Source organism: Triticum dicoccoides, chromosome 6B (assembly GCF_002162155.2).
Source record: "Triticum dicoccoides isolate Atlit2015 ecotype Zavitan chromosome 6B, WEW_v2.0, whole genome shotgun sequence".
Taxonomy (NCBI): Eukaryota; Viridiplantae; Streptophyta; class Magnoliopsida; order Poales; family Poaceae; genus Triticum; species Triticum dicoccoides.
This window is the reverse complement of record NC_041391.1, coordinates 27,132,604-27,147,846: the sequence shown is the minus strand read 5'-3', so window position 1 is coordinate 27,147,846 and position 15,243 is coordinate 27,132,604. Positions and strand designations below refer to the sequence as shown.

General features: G+C 50.0%; 2 pseudogenes; both read right to left on the bottom strand.

Moving 5' to 3' along the window:
* Positions 1-883, bottom strand: part of LOC119320614 — a 30,875-nt pseudogene extending 29,992 nt beyond the window's left edge.
* A 7,945-nt stretch (positions 884-8,828) lies between these two features.
* Positions 8,829-10,848, bottom strand: LOC119320613 (annotated as a pseudogene).
* Between the last annotated feature and the right edge of the window lie 4,395 nt (positions 10,849-15,243).

The window sequence follows — 15,243 nt, the reverse complement described above, 5'->3', positions numbered from 1 at the left end:
GTCCCTGACCTTGAGCGCGATGATTGACAATAAAACACTTCATTCTTCCAATGCAAATTTACTCGTTCCATATGGTCAATCATCCAAATAGCTTGTGGCTTGTATCCTCCAGGGCAGTGTTGCTAATGTATTTGCCAACTGGTTACACAGGATTGATCACATGTTTAGAACTCTTTTCATGGTGGGAGCGCTTGTCATTATTTGGTCGCTTTGACAATGTAGAAATGATATGGTTTTTAACGATAAAAGTACTTCTCTGTTGCAGGTTATCTATAGATGACTAAGACTCTTCGTTTATGGTCCTGTCTACAACACGTGGAGAATCGAGACCTGTTTATGAAGGTGTGTACATGATTGGAGGCTACGGTGAGGGATAGTTTTACCCAACATGGGTGGCAGCATGATTTAAGGATTGTCACCAACGAGGTTGTTGTTGTAGAGATAGAGGAAGGCGAGGCTGGGCATGTCACCAAGCTGCTACGGGTTGAGTCGTTGAACCCATTGCAGCTGAGATTGAGAAATTCGAGGGAGCGCAGCTGCGATATGTTGGATGAGATGGGGTCTCCGAGGTTGTTCCTCCAAAGGTTCAGAACGGCAAGCTCTGGAAGCGCAGCGGTGTCGAGCCCGCCTGAGAGACCGAGTCCCGGGAGATTTAGCTCCTTGATCACGTCATCGATGTTGCAGAACATGCCTACCCAATCACATACCGGCGTGGCGCGAGTCTAGTTAGATAGCGTGGTTGTTGTCGACGAGTCTGGCCTTCCATGCTAGAAGGGCATCAGTCCTCCGAGGTCACCACGGCAACCATCTTCACGGAGTTGGCGGCCGTCAGCAGGAAGAGCGCAGCAGTGCTGGCGAGATGCGCTTCGGTTGGTCTCTGCATGTCCCTGATCTTGAGCGCGATGGTTGACAATAAAATATTTATTCCTTCTAATGCAAATTGGCTCGTTCCATATGGCCAGTCATCCAAATAGCTTCTGGCTTGTATCCTTCAGACAACGTTGCTAATGTATTTGGCAACTGGATACATAGGATTGATTACAGATTTAGAACTCGTCTCATTGTGGGAGCGCTTGCCATTATTTGGTCGCTTTGACAATGTAGAATTAATAAGATTTTTAACGATAAAAGTAATTCTCTATTGCAGGTTATCTACAGATGTACTAAGACTTTATTTATGATCCTCACTATAACGCGTGGAGAATTGAGACCTGTTTATGAAGGTGTGTACACGATTGGAGGCTACGGCGAGGGATAATTTTACCCAACATGGGTGACAACATGATCTTAGGATCCCCCCTCACTTTAGGCGTTATACGGACTCTACATGTTTCTTTGTATTTTGCCATTTTAATTTTCATTTGTGTGAGAGGACATTTTTTTTTAGCATCAGTACAGACACAAGCGCTCATATACACGCGCATACACCCACCCCTATGAACGCACACACGCACACCCTACTCCTATGAGCACCTTCGAGAGACTGAGCCGGCATATCATCTTGAGATTTATGAAGTCACCGTAGGCGCCTCGTCGTTGACGGGAACGTCTCCTCCCACTGAAAGCACATCGCCGGAAATCCTGAAATAAATTCAGAAATAATGCGAGCAACAGAATTTGAACCCTGGTGGATTGGGGATACCACTGTTCACCTGGTGAGAGGACTTTATTTGACTATGTGTATCTTACTTATACAGAGGCCCGACGTAATACTTTTGCGTAGTAAAAAGCCCTTTAGAAAAATATGGATGGATCGGCCGGCGGCAAATGCCGAGCGCGTCCGTTTCGTGCGGCAGAAACGGCCGAGCGTGTCCGTTTCGTGCGGCATAAAATCATACGCTCTGTGGTCTGCACCGTACCCGAGTTACTTACACCAGTGTCCTGGCCCTCGTCATCTATCTGCATACCGCCGGCAGGTTAGGCACCGTGACGAATAGCGCCGTCCAAGAGCACCAATCAAGGAACACACACCCATACACCTGGTCGAAATGTCTAATCAAATGAATGTTTAGAAAGCCTAGTCTGAGACTAAGTATGTTGTGCTCAACTTCTTTAACAACCTAGGCTCAAACACGCCGTTTCTTGATGATTGTCGTAGTATTTTACTAGATTTTGGGATTGAGCATTGTAGTAAAGTGACAAATTATGTAGCTCATGAGTTTTTTTTTCGAGAAAATTTCCGATCTATTCATCTTTAATCATGACAGTACAACGAATACCAGAAATAATAGAAATTACATCCAGATCTGTAGACCACCTAGCGACACTGAAGCGAGCCGAAGGCGCGCCGCCGTCATCGCCCCTCCACCGCCGGAGTCGGGCACAACTTGTTGTAGTAGACAGTCGGAAAGTCGTCGTGCTAAGGCCCAGTAGGACCAGCGCACTAGAACAACAACCGCCGCAGATGAAGAATAACGTAGATCAGAAAAATCCAATCCGAAGATACACGAACGTAGACGAACAACAACAAGATCCGAGCAAATCCATCAAAAATAGATCCGCCGGAGACACACCTCCACACGCCCACCAACGATGCTAGACGCATCGCCGGAACGGGGGCTAGGCGGGGAGACCTTTATTCCATCTTCAGGGAGCCGCCGCCGTCTCGTCTTCCTGAGCAGGACACAAACCCTAACAAAACTAAAAAACGATTAAAAACGGAGCCCTCCCGCCGACCCTTGCCGAGATTCACTGCGCCCCCATGGCCCTAAGACCATCGGAGAGGAGGCGGACCTGCGGCGGCGGCGGCGGGAGGCAAAAACCCTAGCTTTTTATGGAGGAGAAGGAGGAGGCGGCGGCTACAATGTAGCTCATGAGTTGACTAGTTGGGATGTGTGAATAACCCTTCTTTTTGGGTTGATGCCCCACCCGAGTTCATCATAAAACCTATAGCAGACGATGTAGCTATTATTTAATTAATAAAGTAAGCTTTCCCGTCAAAAGAAACTTAAAAGGTAGTTGATACAAAATAAAATATAAAATATGGTTATGGAACTATTTAACCACATTCGCTGTTGTTCATATCTACTCGAACAGTATCCAGCTGATAATTTTAAGGTGCACCTAACGGTTGTTAGAAGTAGAGTATCACCTTAGGAGGTAGGTAAGATGCTCGTGTCCGTTCTGGCCGGCCCGTTCATGCTGAATCCAAGTCTTCTTTTTTTGGGTGAGTGACAATACAATTCTGTATAGTTGATAAACCAATTTGAAATTGCTTACCATCTTATGGTGAATCCAAGTGTTAACAGTAGAAGAATCAAGCAATGTATAGTTGACTGTTATGATTTGTTTTAACACAGTACAGACGCAAGCGTTCATATACACGCGCATACACTCACCCATATGAACCCACACACACGCACACCCTATCCCTATGAGCACCTTCGAAAGACTGAACCGGCATATCATCTTGAAATTTACGAAGTCACTGTTGGCACCTCATCGTCGACGGGAACGTCTTCTCCCACTGAATGTGTATCGCCGGAAATCCTGAAATAAATCCAGGAATAAAAGCGAGCACCAAGACTTGAACCCTGGTGGATTGGGGATACCACATCCCCTCTAACCATCCAACCACAGGTTGGTTCACAACTGTTATGATTTTAGCGAATGTGTCGAACACACCCTCCCGATCGAGTCGTGCATGGCGAGAATCAAATTGTCTTTCTCTGAGCGAGATCAGACCATGGTGCCAGTGGCGGAGCTATAGGGTAGCCAGGGTGGGCCGTGGCCCGCCCTAGATTTAAGAATTGACCTTTATACCATACCAAAACAGATAGAATAAATAAATAAACATACATATTCATGAGTGTATGCACCATTGTCCCACCCTGACCTAGTGGTCTGGGCTTGGCACTGCATCGTGCGTGTGCTTCACTACTAGAAAAAGGGCTGCTAGTGGCGCACCTGTTTTCGATACTAATGGCGCACTACAGGTGCGCCACTAGCACCACGCCATTAGATTTTTTTTTCTAATAGGCGCACCTGTGGTGCGCCATTAGTATATGGTATACTAACGGCGCTCCGCTGGTGCGCCATTAGAATAGCCCACGGTGCACCATTAGTATATGTATACTAATGGCGCACCACATAGAAGTGCGCCATTAGTAACATTATGTTTTCAGATTTTTTTAATTTTTTTTCATTTTTTTTCAATTTTTTTTGTTTTTTTTCTTAATCTCAGTTCACTATGGCTTAATGTCGAGTCAATATGCTTAATCTCATGTCAAATCACACTCCGTGGTCAAACTTCCCAAAAGGTCATCCATCCTCACACTACTCCAACCCAAGCACGCTTAACTTTAGAGTTCTATCCAACACCAGCAACAGCTCACTTCACAGGCACTTGTTGATATATCTAGCATATCAATCCTATTATACCTTGTTAATGTCTAGGAATTTGTTCATGTTCATGACTATGATGAAATTTTGAAAAATATTTCAAACTTCCTGGTCATATTACGTATCATTTTTTGAAAAAAAATTCAAAACCAATTTTTTTCTGTTACTAGTGGCGCACCACATCCACGGTGCGCCACTAGTAAGTTTGAAATTTTTTGAATTTTTTTTCCTCTAGATCTTGAAAGCCCCGTAAATTTGGATGTAACTTTTTGAGTAGATGATTTTTCATATAAATTTTTTTTTCATCTGAATTCGTATGCAAAAGTTATGCAACAACAACAACAACAAAGCCTTTAGTCCCAAGCAAGTTGGGGTAGGCTAGAGGTGAACCCCATAAGATCTCGCAACCAACTCATGGCTCTGGCACATGGATAGCAAGCTTCCATGCACCCCTGTCCATAGCTAGCTCTTCGGTGATACCCCAATCCTTCAGGTCTCTCTTAACGGACTCTTCCCATGTCGAATTCGGTCTACCCCGCCCTCTCTTGACATTCTCCGCACGCTTTAGCCATCCGCTATGAACTGGAGCTTCTGGAGGCCTGCGCTGGATATGCCCAAACCATCTCAGACGATGTTGGACAAGTTTCTCTTCAATTGGTGCTACCCAACTCTATCTCGTATATCATCATTCCGGACTCGATCCTTCCTCGTGTGGCCACACATCCATCTCAACATACGCATCTCCGCCACACCTAACTGTTGAACATGTCACCTTTTAGTCGGCCAACACTCAGCGCCATACAACATTGCGGGTCGAACCGCCATCCTGTAGAACTTGCCTTTTAGCTTTTGTGGCACTCTCTTGTCACAGAGAATGCGAGAAGCTTGACGCCACTTCATCCATCCGGCTTTGATCCGATGGTTCACATCTTCATCAATACCCCCATCCTCCTGCAGCATTGACCCCAAATATCGAAAGGTGTCCTTCCGAGGTACCACCTGACCATCAAGGCTAACCTCCTCCTCCTCACACCTAGTAGTACTGAAACCACACATCATGTACTCGATTTTAGTCCTACTAAGCCTAAACCCTTTCGATTCCAAGGTTTGTCTCCATAACTCTAACTTCCTATTTACCCCCGCCTGACTATCGTCAACTAGCACCACATCATCCGCAAAGAGCATACACCATGGGATATCTCCTTGTATATCCCTTGTGACCTCATCCATCACCAATGCAAAAAGGTAAGGGCTCAAAGCTGACCCCTGATGCAGTCCTATCTTAATCGGGAAGTCATCAGTGTCGACATCACTTGTTCGAACACTTGTCACAACATTATCGTACATGTCCTTGATGAGGGTAATGTACTTTGCTGGGACTTTGTGTTTCTCCAAGGCCCACCACATGACATTTCGCGGTATCTTATCATAGGCCTTCTCCAAGTCAATGAACACCATATGCAAGTCCTTCTTTTGCTCCCTATATCTCTCCATAAGCTGTCGTACCAAGAAAATGGCTTCCATGGTCGACCTCCCAGGCATGAAACCAAACTGGTTTTTGGTCACGCTTGTCATTCTTCTTAAGCGGTGCTCAATGACTCTCTCCCATAGCTTCATTGTATGGCTCATCAGCTTAATTCCACGGTAATTAGTACAACTCTGAACATCCCCCTTGTTCTTGAAGATTGGTACTAATATACTCCGTCTCCATTCTTCTGGCATCTTGTTTGCCCGAAAAATGAGATTGAAAAGCCTGGTTAGCCATACTATCGCTATGTCCCCGAGACCTTTCCACACCTCAATGGGGATACAATCCGGGCCTATCGCCTTGCCTCCCTTCATCCTTTTTAAAGCCTCCTTGACCTCAGACTCCTGGATTCGACGCATAAAACGCATGTTGGTCTCATCAAAAGAGTCGTCCAGTTCAATGGTAGAGCTTTCATTCTCCCCATTGAACAGCTTGTCGAAGTACTCCCGCCATCTATGCTTAATCTCCTCATCCTTCACCAAGAGTTTGCCTGCTCCGTCCTTGATGCATTTGACTTGGCCAATATCCCTCGTCTTCCTCTCTCGGATCTTGGCCATCTTATAGATGTCCCTTTCGCCTTCCTTCGTGCCTAACCGTTGGTAGAGGTCCTCATACGCCCGACCCCTTGCTTCACCAACAGCTCACTTTGCGGCCTTCTTCGCCATCTTGTACTTCTCTATGTTGTGTGCACTCCTATCCAGGTATAGGCGTCTAAAGCAATCTTTCTTCTCTTTAATCGCCTTCTGGACATCATCATTCCACCACCAGGTATCCTTATCTTCGCTTCTCCTTCCCCTGGACACTCCAAACTCCTCTGAGGCCACCTTACGAATGCAAGTCGCCATCTTCATCCACACATTGTTCGCATCCCCTCCTTCCTCCCAAGGGCCCTCCTTAATGACCCTCTCCTTGAACGCCTGAGCTACCTCCCCCTTGAGCTTCCACCACTTCGTTCTAGCGACTTTAGCCCGCTTATCCCGCTGGACACGAATCCGAAAGCGGAAGTCAGCAACCACCAGCTTATGCTGGGGTACAACACTCTCTCCAGGTATCACCTTACAGTCTAGGCATGCACGCCTATGTTCCCTTCTCGAGAGGATGAAATCAATCTGGCTAGAGTGTTGGCCACTACTAAAAGTCACCACATGTGATTCTCTCTTTCTAAAGAGGGTGTTGGCTACAATCATGTTGTAGGCTAGAGCAAAGCTTAAGACATCTTCTCCTTCCTGATTCCTGATGCCATAGCCAAAGCCCCCATGCGCCCCTTCAAAACCTGTGTTAGATGTACCCACGTGGCCATTGAGGTCTCCTCCTATGAAGAGCTTCTCACCAATCGGTACACTCCTAACCATGTCTTCCAGGCCTTCCCAGAACTCCCTCTTGGTGTTCTCATTGTGGCCTACTTGCGGGGCATACGCGCTGATAACATTGAGAACCAAGTCCTCAACTACCAGCTTGACCAGGATAATCCGGTCCCCACGTCTCTTGACGTCTACCACTCCATACTTGAGGCTCTTGTTGATCAAGATGCCTACGCCCCATTTCTGTTTGCAGCCGTCCCCGTGTACCATAGCTTGAAGCCGGTATCCTCCACCTCCTTCGCCTTCTGTCCTCTCCATTTGGTTTCTTGGACGCAAAGGATATCAACACCTCTCCTCACCGCTGCATCAACTAGCTCCCGAAGCTTCCCTGTCAGAGACCCTACGTTCCAGCTACCTAAGCGAATCCTCCTAGGCTCGGCTAGCTTCCTTACCCTTCGCACTCGTCGAGTCAAATGCGAAGACCCTTGCTCATTTTCCACTACATCCGGGCGCCGATGTAGCGCGCCACTAAGGATGCGACGACCCGATCCTCGCTCACTTGCCACCGTATCCGGATCAAGATACGGCGCGCCACCTGGGGGTTGACGGCCCGGCCCTTGCCCATTTTCCACCACACCCGGGTTCCGATGTGGCGCATCGCTGAGAGGGTTACGCCCCAACGAAAATCTTTTGGGTTTCATCTCCATAAGAGTGGCTGAGTTTTTACGTTGTCTTGCCAAGCCTATCACAACCCTCCTCCTTTACACGGGCTTGGGACCGGCTATGTTGAGACAACATAGGCGGAGTTGTATGCAAAAGTTATGCCCATTTTACAAATTTCCAGAGAGATTTTGCAAATAAAGTCGAAATTCATATTTGTAAATTTTCCCAACAACTAGACCACATATCACATGGAAAACTTATTTTCTTTTATTTTTTTGACATTTTCATCATTTTCTTTTATTCTTTTTTAAACTGAAAAGGCGTTGGGGGGGGTGCATTCAGTGTTGGGGCAAGTTAGTAATGGCGCACCGTGGGGTGGTGCACCATTACTAGTTAAAACTATTAATGGCGCACCGAGACATGGTGCGCCATTGGTAACAAATATTTTTTTATTTCTTTTTAATTTTTTTCAAAACTACTAATGTCGCACGGCGGATGTGGTGCGTCATTACTATGTCAACTACTAATGGCGCACGGCGGACATGGTGCGCCATTAGTAATAAATTTTTTTTTATGTTTTTTTCCAAAACTACTAATGGCGCACCACACAGCAGATGCGCCATTAGTAATATATTACTAATGGCGCACCGAGGCATGGTGCGCCATTAGAATATAGTAATGGCGCACCACGTGACAGATGCGCCATTAGTGGCCATTCCATCTATAGCCCTTTTAGTAGTAGTGCTTCCACAAGGAAGTTAACACGAGACTGTAAGAGAATTAGAGACGAGATAACTGATGCAATGTGGTGCGTGTATTATTGAGCCTTGAAGACGAGTATATATAGGTACAAGACATGAAGGGCAAGAGGACTCCTAGGTAAGATGGGAAGAATTCCAATCTAATCCCGTGCAATCTATAACTATCAAATATATCTCGTGCATTGCTGCCATGGCGGGATCTATCTATCTTTGTACACGCAAAAGCATAATCAATCAATTTGAAAAGAAAAATGGGAATGAGACGCAATGCAACCGAATCTTACATTGCATGCCATCAACAAAGGAGAGAAAACCACATCTCCAGTTCTTAACTCTAGATCATTTCTCTCATCTGGCGCATGCGAAGTATTTTCACACGGAATGTCGAGAGGAAATCCACATAGCGCAGAATTGTTGGAGTAAATTGATGGATCTGTGAAGGTCTGAGTCTGACCCCCAATGGGTATCTTTCCTGACAAAAGATTGTTTGACACATTCAACACGCCGATCCCTGATAATTTTGTGATGCTTTGAGGAATGGTTCCAATAAGTTGATTAGATGATAGATCGAGGGACTCAAGAAAAGAGAGGCTACCAATGTCCTGTGGAATGCGGCACAACATATGGTTTCTTGATAGGTTTAGGAACCGAAGGCCCTGTAGATTGGTTAACTCTTCAGGTATGCACTGTGATAGCAAATTGTCTGATAAATCAATACCAGCTAATAATCGAATTGTACTTGTGAAACTCTGATCCTGACCCTTCCAGATTATGCCAAGTCTGTCATCATATTTATCCCACAACAATTCATCCATTGCTGAAACATTTTTTGGGTGCCTCATGGAGGTCAAGTTGCCGAAGCCTATAGGAATCGAGCCAGTCAAGCTATTGTTGGACATGTCAAGCAACTGAAGTTGTGAAAGCTGTGATAAACCCAGAGGAACTTCTCCAGTGAAGTTGTTTGATCTGAGACTAAGGAATCTAAGCATTGGAACTTGGTTCCCAATCCATGGAGGAATAACACCAAAGAACATGTTGTTCCCCAGATCCAGAGTGGTCAGCGAGTTGCAACCCTCTAGGACCGGCGGGAAAGCACCAACAAAGCCATTTCCGGTGAGATAAAGTGAACTAAGAGAGCAGTTGTAGCTTGCCACAGCCGCAAGAATTTTACCTGAGAAGGAGTTGTTGGATAGATCCATGAAACGCAGAGCCTTCAGATTCCACCAGCAGTTCGGGAGCTTCCCCATGAGCCGGTTATTAGATAGATCCATGTAAAACAGATAGTCGAGGTTGCACAAGCAGTCCGGGAGCTCCCCGACAAGCAGATTGTTGGACAAATCTAGATTGCCAATGAAGAGGAGGCTGCAGAGCTGGTGTGGGATGTTACCAACGAGGCTGTTATTGTCGAGCTTGACGATGCTTAGACTGAGCATGTCACCGAGCTGCGGCGGAATAGAGTCGCTGAACCTATTGCTGCTGATGTCGAGGCCGACCAACAAGTTGCAACCATCCAAGAGGGGGAAAGCTCCAACAAAAGAATTTCTGGCGAGATATAATGAGACGAGAGAGCAGTTGTGGCTTATGGCAGCTGGCGGGAATTCACCTGAGAAGGAGTTATCGGACAGGTCCATGTAACGCAGAGCCTTCAGGTTGCGCCAACAGTTCGGGAATTCCCCGGTGAGCAGGTTTGTGGACAGGTCCATGTACTGCAGAGACTAAAGATTGTACCAGCAGTTCGGAAGTTCTCCGCTGAGCTGGTTATCAGAGATTTGCAGTATCATTGTGGAGATGAGCCTGCAGAGCTGGCGCGGGATATTGCCGACGAGCCTATTTCTATTGAGATTGAGGACGCCAAGGCTGGGCATGTCACCGAGCTGCGGCGGATGGAGCTATTGAAGCCGTTATTGCTGAGGATGTTGGCCGGGATGGCGCCGCCAAGGTCGTTGCCGCTGAGGTTCAGATAGGCGAGCGTCGGGAACGCCACTGTGTCGAGCGTATCGAGCCCGCCCGATAGGCTGAGTCCATGTAGTCTTAGACCCACCAGGACGCTTTTGTTGTCGCAGTACACCCGATGCCAGTCACGTACCGGTGTGGCCCGGGTCCAGCTGGAGAGCGCGGCTGCGTCGATGAGGCTGGCCTTCCATGCCAGAAGGGCATCGACCTCCGAGGGCACCACCGCAACATTCGTCGCCGGGATGGCGGCTGCCATCAAGAAGAGCGCGGCAGCGCCGGCGAGGTGGGCTAGTCTTGTCATGTCCCCGGACGGACCCTGAGTGAGATGCTTGTGTGTAGGGAAAAGTCAAGACCGCGGGAGATCACACACTGGACCAGACAATATACTTATAATGGATATGCATTGGCAGGCGCAGCTATAGCTGGCCAAACGGGCCGGGCTAAACAGGCCAGCCCGTGAGCACGCCGGCACGGCCCGCCATGGGCTAGGCACGACACGGGCTAAACGGGCCGTCCCCGGCACGCGGCACGCCTTGGGCCGTGCCTGGACCTGGAGCCTGGGCACGCGGGCGGGCACAGCACGGTCCGTTTAATTTTTTGATATATTTTTCAGATTTTTTTATATATATATACCTAAAATATAGCCCAATAGGCCTAAAAACCAGCCCAGCAGGCTGAAAATGTGCAGCCCAGCGTGCTAAACGGGCCATCGGGCCGGCCCATTTACTAATCAGGTCGTGCCTGGGCCAAGGAGCAGCGCCCGTGGGCCGGCACGACACGGCCCGGCTATTAAACGTGCCATGACGGGCCGTGCCGGGCCAGGCACGATTAGCACTGGTCGGGCCGTGCCGTGCCGGGCCGGCCCATTTGGCCAGGTCTGGGCGCAGCCAACGTCGAGCGTACACTTTTTAGTTAAGCTGTATGCATATGCCGGCCGGCAGAGCGGGCACTGCGACAGGGCGACAAATGGCGGCTTCAAACGTATTCAAACAACACCGATCAAGGACAAGTCGGAACATCACAAAACGTCGGCCGGCGCTCCCTAGCTTATAGTTGGCCGAACGGGCCGGGCTAAACAGGCCAGCCCGCGAGCACGCCGGCACGGCCCGCCATGGGCCAGGCACGACACGGGCTAAACGGGCCGTGCCCGGCACGCGGCACGCCTTGGGCCGTGCCCGGCACGCGGCACGCCTTGGGCCGTGCCTGGGCCTGGAGCCTGGGCACGCGGGCCGGCACGGCACGGCCCGTTTAATTTTTTTATATATTTTTCAGAATTTTTTGTATATATATACCTAAAATATAGCCCAATAGGCCTAAAAACCAGCCTAGCAGGCTGAAAATGTGCAGCCCAGCGTGTTAAACGGGCCATCGGGCCGGCCCGTTTACTAATCAGGCCGTGTCTGGGCCAAGGAGCAGCGCCCGTGGGCCGGCCCGGCACGGCCCGACTATTAAACGTGCCATGGCGGGCCGTGCCGGGCTAGGCACGATTAGCACTGGTCGGGCCGTGCCGGGCCGGGCCTGCCCGTTTGGCCAGGTCTGGGCGCAACCAACGTCGAGCGTACACTCTTTAGTTAAGCTGTATGCATATGCCGACCGGCAGAGCGGGCACTGCGACAGGGCGACAAATGGCGGCTTCAAACGTATTCAAACAGCACCGATGAAGGACAAGTCGGAACATCACAAAACGCCGGCCGGCGCTCCCTAGCTTATAGCTGGCCAAACGGGCCAGGCTAAACAGGCCACCCCGCGAGCACGCCGGCACAGCCCGCCATGGGCCAGGCACGACACGGGCTAAACGGGACGTGCCCGGCACGCGGCACGTCTTGGGCCGTGCCTGGGCCTGGAGCCTGGGCACGCGGGCCGGCACGGCACGGCCCGTTTAATTTTTTTATATATTTTTCAGAATTTTTTGTATATATATACCTAAAATATAGCCCAATAGGCCTAAAAACTAGCCCAGCAGGCTGAAAATGTGCAGCCCAGCGTGCTAAACGGGCCATCGGGCCGGCCCGTTTACTAATCAGGCCATGTCTGGGCCAAGGAGCAGTGCCCATGGGCCGGCACGGCATGGCCCGGCTATTAAACGTGCCATGGCGGGCCGTGCCGGGCCAGGCACAATTAGCACAGGCCGGGCCGTGCCGGGCAGGGCCGGCCCGTTTGGCCAGGTCAGCCCTAGTTATCCAAGATCCAGTCACATGGGCAAGCGTACTGACTGCTGACTTGCTGAACGTGTTCTACGGAACTGTTCTTTTGATGATTTAGTGCATATATAAAACAGATTTGCTAACAAGAATTTACTGTTTGTCATCTAAGTTGTCCACCGCACGATTTTGTTGCTGAAAAAAATTGTGCAAACGCTTTGATCCCACTTGGATGGCTCACATGTCGCTCCCGTGTCAGGTTTCACCTTTTTTTCAGTCAATCACATGTCGCATTTGCCGCTCCGTTTCCGCGTCGAGAGATGTGCCGCCCTTTTTCTGCCCCTAGGCGCGCTCAGGTGGGTTGTGCCCCCCTCGGGCACCCCTCTGGTACTTCTCTGGCCCACAGGATGTCTTCTGGTCTAATTTTTTTTTAAAAGTTCCGCTGCATTATCGTGTTTCGCGAGAAGGAGCTGCCGCCATCTCTTGTTCTTCAACATGAGGCCAGATCTGGAGTCCGTTTGGAGCTCCGGAGAGGGGATGTTCATTGAGAAAGGAAGTCTGGCAACCACTGCACCCTCCGAAGAAGTACCACCACACTCCTAGCATCCCGAAGCGTCGTGCACCAAGCAACACCTTCAGAAATGGATGAGACGGGGTTGCCGTTGTTTCCCGAACAAGTTCTAGGGTTTCCCCCGGTACACGGGGGATAGTGGGGAAGAGATACACCCGACACCCCTCAGGAATAACCGATGGCGCCTGCAGGCGTCACCGCGTCGGTGCCAGACAAGCCGACAGGGATTTCTCCCGATCCACGACCACCACCACCACCCTAGGCATTTCGACATGCATCACCCCGACATCCGCACACCAGCGTGTGCCACCATGATTACTGGACAACCCTCGCCGCCTCACTGGAGCTGCCAACACGAGACCTGGAGATGGTAAGGGAACAACGGCCACGGGAGAGACCACAACGCGACTGGAGGGAGGGGACAACCTCCACCGCGTTAGCGGGGCCGACCAGACGTGGCGACAAGGATTTGCCGGGCACCAAATGCCCTGCCGGGTCCTCTTGGACCCGGACAGTCCTGTCACCACGTTGCAGCGCACCGATCGACGAAGCCCTCACCGCCCGAGACCACCCACACCACGCCACCACCAGGGAATGCCTCTGCCGAACGCCGAGCCATCGGCCTGCCCAACCCGGATGAGGCCCAATTTGGCCCAGATTTGGGCTGGGCGTGCGCCGCCAGGCCCAGCGCCAGTGCGGCGCCCCACTGCCAACGGCCGCACCGCCGTATAGAGAACCACTGCGGCCCGCGGCATCACCACCGACGGGCAGCACCAAAGCCGGCCGAGGCGCACCGCCGCCAGCCATCACTGCCCAAATAGGAGGGCCACGCACTGGGAGAGGCATGCCCACCGATGCCAGCACCACACAGCGGAGGACCGGCGGCGCACGCTGACGGCGGCGGGAGGAGGGAGGGGCGAGGGGGAGAGCTGGAGGCGCGCGAGGGAAGGTCCCCCGTTTGCCTCGCTCGGGGATGCGACCCGGGGGTACGGGGAATAATGGAGGGGTAGGAGAAGGGGAATGGGAGGGGAAAGGGGCTGGTGGCTCCGGCGGGCTCCGACCGCTGCGGTGGCGGCGGGGGGGGGGTGATACGTCAATTTTGCATCATGCTTTTATATCAATATTTATTACATTATGGGCTGTTATTACACATTATATCTCAATACTTATGGATATTCTCTCTTATTTTACAAGGTTTACCATGAAGAGGGGAATGCCGGCAGCTGGAATTCTGGCTGAAAAAAGAGCAAACGTTGGAAACATATTCTGCACGACTCCAAAAGACCTGAGACTCCATGGAACAACTTTTTGGATTTATTAAGGAATTATGAGCAAAATAAATAGGCCATGGGGCCCACACCCTGTCCAGGAGACAGCCCCCCCTAGGGGCGCGTCCCCCTATCTCCTGGGCCCCCTGGTGGGCCTCCGGCGTCCATCTTCTGCTATATGAAGGATTTTGTCCTGGAAAAATTCGTGGGCAAGCTTACGAGACGAAACTCCGCCGCCACGAGGCGGAACCTTGGCGGAATCAGTCTAGGGCTCTGGCGGAGCTGTTCTGCCGGGCACACTTCCCTCCGGGAGGGGGAAATCATCACGTCATCACCAACGATCCTCTCATCGGGAGGGGGTCAATCTCCATCAACATCTTCACCAGCATCATCTCCTCTCAAACCCTGGTTCATCTCTTGTACCCAATCTTGTATCCAAAACCACAAATTGGTACATGTGGGTTGCTAGTAGTGTTGATTATTCCTTGTAGTTGATACTTATTAGTTTACTTGGTGGAAGATCATATGTTCAGATCCTTAATGCATATTATTACACCTCTGATTATGAACATGAATATGATTTGTGAGTAGTTACGTTTGTTCCTCAGGACATGGGTGAAGTCTTGCTATTAGTAGTCATGTGAATTTGGTATTCGTTCGATATTTTGATGAGATGTATGTTGTCTCTCCTCTAGTGGTGTTATGTGAACGTCGAC